The sequence below is a fragment of the Chelonia mydas genome, chromosome 13 (genome assembly GCF_015237465.2).
Source record: "Chelonia mydas isolate rCheMyd1 chromosome 13, rCheMyd1.pri.v2, whole genome shotgun sequence".
In the NCBI taxonomy this organism is placed as follows: domain Eukaryota; kingdom Metazoa; phylum Chordata; order Testudines; family Cheloniidae; genus Chelonia; species Chelonia mydas.
The window spans coordinates 21,550,205-21,562,521 of NC_051253.2; positions in this window are offsets into that span (position 1 = coordinate 21,550,205).

The window sequence follows — 12,317 nt, forward strand, 5'->3', positions numbered from 1 at the left end:
CCTGTCCTTCTCTAAATTGGCAATACCTCCCAGCTTTGTATCATCTGCAAACTTTATTAGCACACTCCCACTTTTTGTGCCAAGGTCAGTAATAAAAAGATTAAATAAGATTGGTCCCCAAACCGATCCTTGAGGAACTCCACTGGTAACCTCCCTCCGGCCTGACAGTTCACCTTTCAGTAGGACCCGTTGTAGTCTCTCCTTTAACCAATTCCTTATCCACCTTTCAATTTTCCTATTGATCCCCATCTTATCCAATTTAACTAATAATTCCCCATGTGGCACGGTATCAAATGCCTTACTAAAATCTAGGTAAATTAGATCCACTGCGTTTCCTTTGTCTAAAAAATCTGTTACTTTCTCAAAGAAGGAGATCAGGTTGGTTTGGCACGATCTACCTTTTGTAAAACCATGTTGTATTTTGTCCCATTTACCATTGACTTCAATGTCCTTAACTACCTTCTCCTTCAAAATTTTTTCCAAGACCTTGCATACTACAGATGTCAAACTAACAGGCCTATAATTACCCGGATCACTTTTTTTCCCTTTCTTAAAAATAGGAACTATGTTAGCAATTCTCCAATCATACGGTACAACCCCTGAGTTTACAGATTCATTAAAAATTCTTGCTAATGGGCTTGCAATTTCATGTGCCAATTCCTTTAATATTCTTGGATGAAGATTATCTGGGCCCCCCGATTTAGCCCCATTAAGCTGTTTGAGTTTTGCTTCTACCTCAAATATGGTAATATCTACCTCCGTATCCTCATTCCCATTTGTCATGCTACCGTGATCCCTAAGATCCTCTTTAGTCTTATTAAAGACTGAGGCAAAGTATTTGTTTAAATATTGTGCCATGCCTAGATTATCCTTAACCTCCACTCCATCCTCAGTGTTTAGCGGTCCCACTTCTTCTTTCTTTGTTTTCTTCTTATTTATATGACTATAGAACCTTTCACTATTGGTTTTAATTCCCTTTGCAAGGTCCAACTCTACTTGACTTTTAGCCTGTCTCACTTTATCCCTACATGTTCTGACCTCAATAAGGTAACTTTCCTTGCTGATCCCTCCCTTCTTCCACTCCCTGTATGCTTTCTGCTTTTTCTTAATTACCTCTCTGAGATGCTTGCTCATCCAGCTTGGTCTACAACTCCTGCCTATGAATTTTTTCCCCTTTCTTGGGATGCAGGCTTCTGATAGCTTCTGCAGCTTTGATTTAAAATAATCCCAGGCCTCCTCTACCTTTAGATCTATAAATGCTTCAGTCCAATCCACTTCCCTAACTAATTTCCTTAATTTTTGAAAGATGGTCGGAGATGAAGAACACCCAATCCTCTACCTCAGCAGGAAACTCCTCCCGAGAGAGCAGAAGTATGCCGTGGTTGAAAGAGAGTGCCTAGCTGTGAAATGGGCCATGGAAACACTATGTTATTACCTTCTGGGATGACGGTTTACCCTTGTGACTGACCACGCACCCCTCCAGTGGATGCAGCGAAATAAAGAGAAGAACGCAAGGGTGACCAGATGGTTCCTGTCCCTACAACCTTTCCAATTCACCATACAACACCAAGCTGGAAGCCACCATGGCAATGCAGATGGCTTGTCACGAGTACACTGCCTGACGTCCCAAGTTGCCCAACCCCATAGTGTTGAGCAGAGGGGGGGGATATGTGACAGGGTCAGACCAGGTGTCTATAGGAGAGTAATAGAAGGCAGATATATTAGCCCCCAGCTAAGTAGGTCCCTTTTCCTTGGGTAAGGTAACAGGGAAGCTTCCAGAACAATCAGGAACCTTCTGGAGACAATTAAGACAGGCTGATTGGAATACCTGCAGCCAATCAAGAAGCTGCTAGAATCAGTTAAGGCAGGCTAATCAGGGCACCTGGGTTTTAAAAAGGAGCTCACTTCAGTTTGTGGTGCGCATGTAAGGAGCTGAGAGCAAGAGGCACTAGGAGCTGAGAGTGAGAACACGGACTGTTGGAGGACTGAGGTGTACAAGCATTATCAGACACCAGGAGGAAGGTCCTATGGTGAGGATAAAGAAGGTGTTGGGAGGAGGCCAGGGGGAAGTACCCCAGGGAGTTGTAGCTGTCGCACAGCTGTTCCAGGAGGCACTCTAAACAGCTGCATTTCAACAGGGCCCTGGGCTGGAACCCGGAGTAGAGGGCGGGCCCGGGTTCCCCACAAACATCCCAACTCCTGGTCAGACACCGGAGGAGTCGACCTGGACTGTGGGTTCAGAAAAACGGCCAAGCTGAGGGCTGCCGTGAAGCTCCAAGGTGAGCAAATCCGCCAATAAGCGCAAGACCCACCAAGGTAGAGCAGGAACTTTGTCACACAAGGCACTGAGACTAGACACCAAGGTATATAAAGCGTTATTAAATGTTCCTACTCTTGATCAGTATAGTTACACAGTGCTGATTCAACTCCCAAAGTCCAGTCCCATCAAGTACTGGTGATAGGTTATCTGGTGGCCAGTCTTTTCTCTGGTTGTTCCAAAGTCCTGAATAAGAATATGAAGAAGGACATTACACCTTCCGTCTAGTGACTCAAAATATGTTCAAGGTATGCGGGTATTCATTATTTAGAGCCTAGTGTACATCTAGAGTTAAATTTGTCTGATAGGCTGCTGCCCAGGAAGGGTTGACACTGCATTCAGAGTCTTGTCCAGGACCTTTTTTCCCTCAGGGCCTCAGCTTTACATTTTCCACATGAGAACGGACAACCCAAATTCCACATCAATTATCCCTTCCCCCTTAACTCAAGGCGTTTCACGGGAGCCTACCTACTCCCTACAGGTTTTCACTTTATAGGTCTCTTGTTGGAGAATCATACTCCACTCCAGGGCCTGCCACAGAAGTCAACCTGCTTGTCCCAGGGGCTTCCTGTCACAGTCCTCCTGCTCCAGCAGTTCACTAGCCCAACTGAGACGTTTGCTGGCTTTTATAATTACCTGATCCCTAGCTGATCAGTCTCCGCAGGGAAGTAGCTGGTCATTACAAGTGAGGCTGGAGCCAACTCCCAAAGGGCCAGCCATCCTGTGACATGCCCACAGTTGGATGTGAGCACAAGGGCTCAGATCCTCAAAAATATTTAGGCACCTAACTCCTATTGAAATCAACGGAAGTTAAGTGCCTATATACCTTTCAGGATCTGGGCTGAGGCTCTCTCTGATATCACGGGGCATATTTCTGCCCTCTGTGGAATCCATACCATTGAATTTTGCCCAGCTATCATGCAACTAAGGCTAGATTTTGGCCCCAGTCATGTATTGTTGCTTCTGATAATATGGTGAAACACAGCTAGAACACAAAGTAAACAGGCAGGACTTTAAGGAAGCAATAGAAAGATACATGAATGCAGAGGAAGGTTGGGAATTTTGCTCGAAATATTTTTTTTAAAGTGATCAAAATCATTCTTTTCATTGAACCACATTAAAAAAATAGTATTTGTACCTGTGCCAAAGGTGAAACATACTGTAGGCCCAGGGAAACAAAAGACGAGTGAAAAAGTTAATGAGAAAATAGTTACTGGCAGTTCTCACCCTGACACAAGTAGTCTTATAAATACTTCTTCAGCCATGAATATCCAGGGTCAAATTCTCAATAGGTGTAAATAGATGTAGCCCCCATGACTACAAAGGAGCTGCACCAATTCACACAAGTTTAGGATCTGGCCCTGAATATACCATATAATATGCCATCAAATCTATAGAATTGTGAGTCCCTAACAACATTTCGTGGTTCAACAGAGTGTGGAGAATTTTTATTATGGAAAAGTTAACAGCTGACCTTAGACATGGGGATAGGAATGTCTTACAGATGAGCTCCCACTGACTTACTTGGGAATTGGATTGAGCCCTTGGCCATCATTTTTAGAACAGGAAAAAGGCAAGACAAATGGAGCAGAGAGACCTGGGATATACAGAAAATTCTTTTACTGTGAAAGATTGAGTCATTGGCTTCTGATCTATGAGGAACAACTATCTGTTGAACCACAAAATGTATTAAGGGGGCTTTTTCCCCTTCCAAATCCTGCCAGCAGACAGTTCAATGCTATCAGAAGGGAGGGCTACAATTTTGTATCACGCAGTGGATATGTCTTTTAATCTTGGAGACCCAAAAGTACTACCACTGAATCCACTAGTAATTTTACTTTTGTTATATCCATTTTGAGGTTTAAAATTTTTGTCTATTACTCCTGTGCTTTGGGACATTCTCCCAGAATATGGATAAAAATACCCTTTCTCCCCCTTCACTCCAGCAGTCATCTTATACATTTTTGTGGGTTTTCTTTAAAGGAGACAGGGATCAGAAGCCATTGAAAATAGCCATTTATAACTATATTCTGTTACATATATGCAAGAGGAAGCTGCCATGCACCTAATGAGGAACCAGTTATCTAGGGGAATTTTCACATTTATTCATGTAATTGCATTTGTCTTCTATATCATATTTAATAAACTCTCTATATAATTTGAAATGATCCCTTTGGATCTTAGGGAGTTTATCATCTTCTTGGTTTCTGTAACTGGTCTCTCTTTAAGCACACCATTACTTGGTAGTTAGAAAGATGTTTTAATTGTATATAGTTAAATATAGGCACCTTATCTATACTGAATGGTCTTTACAATGCCTATGGGGCCATCATTTCCTCCCCTTTAATTAACCGTCCTTCTCTGTGCAGAGCCACTGTTAAAAATGGGATCAATGTCTCCTGGAGAGAAGTTTGGATTGGATCCAGTTGGGCCTGATTTTTGAGGGTGCCTGAGTTTTATGGTACTATGTAGGGGCCAATGTGTGATTCTGTGTGGAAAGGACAATAGTCAGTGGTATCACATGGCTTCAGCCCCTAACCAGGCACAACCTAGTTTGTGCAACAAAAATGATTAGGGTGCTGGAGCACATGACTTATGAGGAGAGGCTGAGGGAAATGGGATTTTTAGTCTGCAGAAGAGAAGAATGAGGGGGGATTTGATAGCTGTTTTCAACTCCCTGAAAGGGGGTTCCAAAGAAGATGGATCTAGACTCTTTCTCAGAGGTAGCAGATGACAGAATAAGGAGTAATGGTCTCAAGTTGCAGTGGGGGAGGTTTAGGTTGGATATTAGGAAAACCTTTTTCACTAGGAGGGTGGTAAAGCACTGGAATGGGTTACCTAGGGTGGTGGTGGAATCTCCTTCCTTAGAGGTATTTAAGGTCAGGCTTGATAAAGCCCTGGCTGGGATGATTTAGTTGGGGATTGGTCCTGCTTTGAGCAGGGGTTGGACTAGATGACCTCCTGAGATCTCTTCCAACTCTGATATTCTATGATTCTAACCTCTGCTGTGCTGAGCTTAAACTCCACCTTTGTCTGCTGTGATCCTCACCCCTATTCTGATTTACCCATCATCTTATTATATATCCTTCCACTTCAAGTCCTAACATATGTTCCTGGTCCTCAAGCCATTTTTTTCCCTATATCTCCCTCCTATCTACACTCTCCAGTATCTGTCATCTGAGGAGCTCATTAATTAATTAGGCCTTGCAAAATCATCCCCATTTCACAGAAGGAGAAACTGAGACACAGAGAGATTAAGGCCCACATCCACAAAAGGTCCCTAGGTGCCAGAACTGCACACGTAGGCACCTAAGGTTTAAGTGCCTCAGTCCCAGTTTTGGCTCCAGTATGATCCACAAAGCTCCCACCAAATCCCCTAGGTGCCTAAACTCACTTGGTGCCTAAATTTTCAGTGTAAAATTTCCCTATATGCTTAAGTTTTTGGTGACGGGCACATGCACTGCTACCTCCCTCTAGGTATCTGAATGCCTGTCTCCGCACCTAAGCCCCAGAGTGATTCACAACCCAGGGACAGACAGGCATTCAGCCGTCTAAGTCATGGACAGAACCGGATCTGGTAGGGGACCTCTGAGCCCACCTACTGGATTGGGTCTCATTCAAAATAAAGGAGGAGGTGTGGGGGGAGGGTGATGGACACCATATAACTTTTATCCCAATGGTTACAGCACACACCAGGGATGTGGGAGACCCCAAGTCAATTCCCCACAATTTCCCAGAGGCAGAAAAGGGGTTTGAACAGTTGTCTCCCACCTCTCAGGAGCATTCTCTAACCATGGAGCCGTGGGATACTCTGATGCAGGGTTCCTTCAATCTCCGCTGTTGAAGCTGTTCACAGTGGTTTAATAAGAAAAGTGATTGGAGCAGGAGGACTGGACCCAGTGTCTCCCACCTCCCAGGTAGGTGTCCTAACCAGTGGACTAGGCAGTCATTCTCCTTCTCTCGCCCAAATGACTATTTAAGTATTTATCCACCCTAAGTAACTTGCCCAAGGTTCCATAGTGAGTCAGTGACAGAGACAAGAAAAGAAGTGAGGAGTTCTGGCTCCTGGTCCAGTGACATGTTATATAAGAACATAAGAACGGCCATACTGGGTTAGCCCATCTAGCCCAATATCCTGTCTTCTGACAGTGGCCGGTGCCAGGTGCTTCAGAAGGAATGAACAGAACAGGACAATTGTCGAGTGATCCATCCCCTGTTATCTAGTCCCAGCTCCTGGCAGTCAGAGGTTTAGGGACACCCAGAGCATAGGGTTGCATCCCTGACCATCTTGGCTAATAGCCATTGATGGATCTATCCTCCATGAACTTCTCTAATTCTTTTTTGAGCCCACTTATATTTTTGGCCTTCACAACATCCTGTGGGTGTTGTGTGAAGTAGTATTTCTTTATATTTGTTTTAAACCTGCTTCCTATAAATTTTATTTGGTGACCCCTGGTTCTTGTATTACGTGATGAGATAAATAACACATCCCTATTCACTTATCCATACCATTTGTGATTTATTAGACCTCTGTTATCTCCCCCCTTAGTATGTCTACACTATGAAATTAGGTCGATTTTATAGAAGTCGATTTTTAGAAACCGATTTTATACAGTTGATTGCATATGTCTACACTAAGTGCATTAAGTCGGCGGAGTGCATCCTCACTACCGTGGCTAGCATCGACTTACAGAGCGGTGCACTGTGGGTAGCTATCCCACAGTTCCTGCAGTCTCCGCTGCCCATTGGAATTCTGGGTTAAGCTCCCAATGCCTGATGGGGCAAAAACATTGTCGCGGATGGTTTTGGGTACATGTCGTCAGATCCCCCTCCCTCCCTCCGTCCGTGAAAGCAACGGCAGACAATTGTTTTGTGCTTTTTTTCCTGGGTTACCCGTGCAGACGCCATACCACGGCAAGCATGGAGCCCGCTCAGCTCACCGTCACCGGATGTCTCCTGGGTGATGCTGGCAGAAGCGGTACTGCATTGCTACAGAGCAGCATCTCCTTGCCTTCATGGAAGACAGTGCAGTAGTACTGATAGCCATCGTACATCTCCTGGGTGCTCCTGGCAGACCTCGGTGAGGTCGATCAGGGGCGCCTGGACAGACACGACTATCCTCCTCTTAGAGCACTGAATAGGAGCCAGAGACTCCAGGTCATTCTCTTCTTTAAGTTTCGTCTCATGGAGATTCAGTCCTGCCTGGAATATCATGCGAGCTGGAGGCTTCTGCTTCAGGCTGCTCTCCCAGCCAGCAACACTATGCGGTCACGCCTACCCCAGCCTACCCCTTGCTCCCATGGCTCATGAAGCCTGGACTGCAGGAAGGAGCAGTTCAACTATAGGCTGAGCAAGTGCAGAATGATGGTAGAATGTGCCTTTGGATGTTTAAAAGCTCGCTGGTGCTGTTTGCTGACTAGGTCAGACCTCAGCGCAACCAACATTCCCATTGTTATTGCTGCTTGCTGTATGCTCCATAATATCTGAGAGAGTAAGGGGGAGATGTTTATGGTGGGGTGGGAGGTTGAGGCAAATTGCCTGGCGTCTGATTTTGAGCAGCCAGACACTAGGGTGATTAGAAAAGCATAGCAAGGTGCGCTGCGCATCAGAGAGGCTTTGCAAACTAGTTTAATGACTGACCAGGCTTCGGTGTGACAGTTGTGTGTGTTTCTCCATGATGCAAACCTGTCCCATTTGTTGATTTGTGTAAGCCATTGTGTAAGCCAACCACCCTCCCCTCTTCGAAATAAAGTAACTATTGTTTTGAAACCATGCATTCTTTCTTTATTCATTAAAATAAAAATGAGATAACGGACAAGGTAGCCTGGGTGGGGTGGAGGAGGAGGGAAGGACAAGGCCACATTGCTTATTGTAACCACAATAAAAATGAAACTGTTTGAATGACAGCCTTCGGTTGCTTGGGCCATCCTCTGGAGTGGGGTGGCTAGGTCCTGGAGCCCTCCCCCCCGCACATTCTTGGGCATCTGGGTGAGGAGGCTATGGAACATGGGAGGAGGGGAGGCGGTTATACAGTGGATGCAGCCGGGGTCTGTGCTCTTGTTGGCTTTCCTGCAGCTCCAACAGATGTTTCATCATGTCCGTTTGCTCCCCCGTTAGCGTCAGCATCGCATCCTGTCTCCACTCTTTGTGCTCACTTAATTCTTTCCTGGCCTCTGCCATTGAATGTCTCCATGCATTAAGCTGTGCCCTATCAGTGGGGAAGAACTGCATGAGCTCGGAAAACATGTCATCGCGAGTGCGGTTTTTTCGCCTTCTAATCTGCGATAACCTCAGGGACGGAGATGATAGGGGAAGCATAGAAACATTCTACGCTCTTTTCTGGGGGGACTGCATGGTCACCTGTGCTGCTGAGTGCTGCTGAGCTCGCCACGCTGACCAAACAGGAAATGAAATTCAAAAGTTCCCAGGGCTTTTCCTGTGTAGCTGGCTAGTGCATCAGAGTTCAAAGTGCTGTCCAGAGCGGTCACAATGGAGCACTCTGGGATAGCTCCCGGAGGCCAGTACCGTCAATTTGCGTCCGCACTACGCAAAATTCGACCCAGAAAGGTCAATTTTAGTGCTACTCCCCTCGTCAGGGAGAAATACAGAAGTCGATTTTAAGAGCCCTTTAGGTCGACAGAATGGGTTTGGTTGTGTGGATGCAGTCATTTTTAAATCAACCTAATGCAGCCAAATTCAACCTAACCCCGTAGTGTAGACCAGGCCCTTTTAGTAATCTCTTTTCTAAGATGAACAGTTCCAGCTTTTTAATCTCTCCTCCTATGGAAGCTGTTCCATAACCCAATCATTTTTGTTGCCCTTCTCTGTACTTTTCCCAATTCAAATATATCTTTTCTGAGATGAAGTGACCAGAACTTCATGCGCTATTCAAGGTGTGGGTGTACCATGAATTTATATAGTGACATTATGATATTTTCTGTCTTATTACTTATCCCTTTCTTAATGATTCCTAACAGTCTGTTAGCTTTTTTGACTGCCACTGCACATTGAGGAGATGTTTTCAGAGAACTTTAGCAAAGCTTTTGATACAGTCTCTCACAGTATTCTTGCCAGCAAGTTTAAAAAGTATGGATTGGATTAATGGACTATAAGGTGGATAGAAAGCTGGCTAGATCGTTGGGCTTATCCTTACCTGTTTGGCATTGAAGTCAATCTTACTTTGCCAATCATCCCTTTTTTTAGCAAACAGGCTGATTTTGACAGGTGTGTCCTGTATCATTCAGGGCATTAGAACATTCTCAGAAAAACTCTTGAGGGCTGATGCAACACGGTGGCAGTATAATAGCCTCATAATGCAGCAAAATGTATTCCTGAGGGCAAAGTCAGAAAGGTGATAACCCTACAAGAAACTGGCATAAGATTGCTTCTCTCTCTCTCTCCCCTCATCACTCCATGTAGTCAAGGGTGAAACAGTATTATACATCTCTAATGGGTCTATTCTTACCTTGAAGTATGAGAATAAGTCCCATTAACATTCAACTGAAAGTAGAATGGACTGTGGGCCCATTCGCATGAAATATAATCTTTACATACTTGCTGCAAAGAGACACTTGCATATCTCTTTTTTTAAAATCTATCAGGAAAATGCATGACTATATCTAATCTTCCAGCTCAGTCTTCAGTCCTTAATCCTGCAAACATTTATGCACATGCGTAACTTTATGCACATGAGCAGCCCTACAGAATTTTCCCTTTGTTTGGTTTACTGTAGGGTCTATAATATAATAAACCCTGTTGCTCATATAATCAACAAAACTGATGCTCAAATAAATGCAAGCAGGGGGACTGGATGGAAACGCACACTGGAGAGTCTCTTTGAAGGAGGATGTTTAGAAGCTGAAATCAACAACTGACAAACGAAGGGACAGAAAATTCCCACAGCCTGAGATACAGCCTAGCTCTGTAACCCTGGGCATAAAACCCTCCCTACTTTCTGCCTCTGCAAACAGCCAATTTATGCAGTGCACCTGTGCAGGGTGGGGAGAGTAAGGAGGAAAATAAATTTAACTCCTTGTGCACCAGGAGCCAGGCAATGCCCCTTTACCCTGTTCCAGTGAAGAAGCAAACAAGTCAGATCCACGCTAGCTTTTTGCCTCCTCAGGGCAAAGATAAGCTAAGTGTTTGCCAAAAGGAAAAGAGTAGGATCCACAAAGGGGCCTAGGTGTTGGGTTTCGGCACCCAAATCCCAGCTGTAGGCTCCACTGTGATCCACAAAACTCCTGCTGAGCCCAGTAGGCATCTAAACTCACTTGGAGCCTAAGTTATTTAGGGTTTTAGGTGTCTATGAGCATGAGCACTGCCATCACTCTAAAACCTAGATCCCTCTCTCCCACCTAAGCTCCAGAAGAGGCAGAAGACAAGCATCTGTCCACTTAAGTCAGGTGCAGGTGCCCTGAGAGGTGGCCTCTGAGCACACCTACCGGATCCCAGGCGATTGCTCTAACCACCTAAGAGTTAAAAAGGTGAGCACCCCCACCACCTCTTCTGCTGCCCCCATTTTGTGTGGAGCCAGGCAGCTGCCCATTTTATTCCCACAAGACACAGCTTAGGCCCCTGACAGCAGGCAGGGGTTCCCATATGTGTATTGCCTCCCTGTAGCCCACTTAGGTGCTTATTGCCAAGAGTGGAGTGGGGCTTAAACACGCCCTCCTCTTGTCAGCATCTCCCATTGGCTAGTGTAGGTGGGTCCCTACCTGGGGTGCTCGCTTTTGCGGATTGCATTTTGTAGATGTCTCTCTTTCCCCATTCATTGGGTAAGGTGCCTTGGCGCCTAACTCAGCTATGTGGATCACAGTGTTGTTCCTGTGATCTTCTAGGGCCTAAAAGCTAGGTGCCAGGATGCTGGGCATTATGAATTCCTCCCAATAACTGTAAAGATCTCCGGGAGGTTTTGACAATGGCCTGTTCCAAAGCTGCACATGGATTGGTGCTGGCTTTGCCCCAGATAAACATTGTCTGTAAATACTCAACACTTCAGTCTAGGCAAGGGCACTTTACAGACATTAAGAGCTCTTTTGTGCTGTTAAGGCTCCGTCCTGTGACTTCAGTAGGAACCGAAGGTGCTTTGCCCCTTGCAGGATGAAGCCCATCCACAGAGGTAAAGTGGCCTGAGGTGCTCTAGCAAGTCTTGTTGCTGGAGGGGGCCCAATGCCTGCCAGAGCTCCAGAGGGCCCAGGATGAACATAGCAGCTGCACCCACTTTGTGACCAAATTCCCTTTCCGGTCAGCTTGGTCTTTGTGGGATGTGGGGAAGGCTCTTCTGCTCTTGCCCTATGTACACAGCAGGTGGGCTCAATCTCACCCTAATTAATTAACGTCATGCAGGTGAGTATCCTGTCCATTTTAGGGAACATTACAAAGAGGCAAAGAAAGGTTAAGGGCTTTGCCCAAGGTCAGACAGCACATCAGTGGCGGAGGTAAGACTAGCACTCATGGGTTCAGACTTCTTGTCTCCTGCTCTGACCACTCCACACTGCTCCCCTAACACATTACAGCTAGAAAGCTAACTAGGAGCTCTTGGCACATTTCTGATTTTACATCCAATACAATGTGTTAAAACTCTCCCATTTCATTTTCTTGTTGTACTTGAATTGACATTTCATAATGTCTTGCTGCTGAGGGCTTTCCATGACTGCCGTGGCAAATGAAGCATGTCCCCAGCTATTTCTACATCTCTTTCATGGATTGACTCATGTTCTTCCAATTGCAGTCAATCAGACTGCGGGATGAACAGGTGTATCTTTGAAATCACATACAGCTTGGGTGGCTGAATGCCTCTCATGTTTTCCTTTTTGGTGGGTGTGAGCATCTTCCGCCATTCTAAAACAGAGATCTCAGTTTACAAATCAAGTGTAATCAGCCCACTTATTCATGCTGCAGAGAACACTCCACTGAACACACTTCCACCCTGGGAGAGCAGGACAGAACAAACACGAGAGATATTAGTCACATTGCTTCATGCACTACTGGAAGGCAGGCC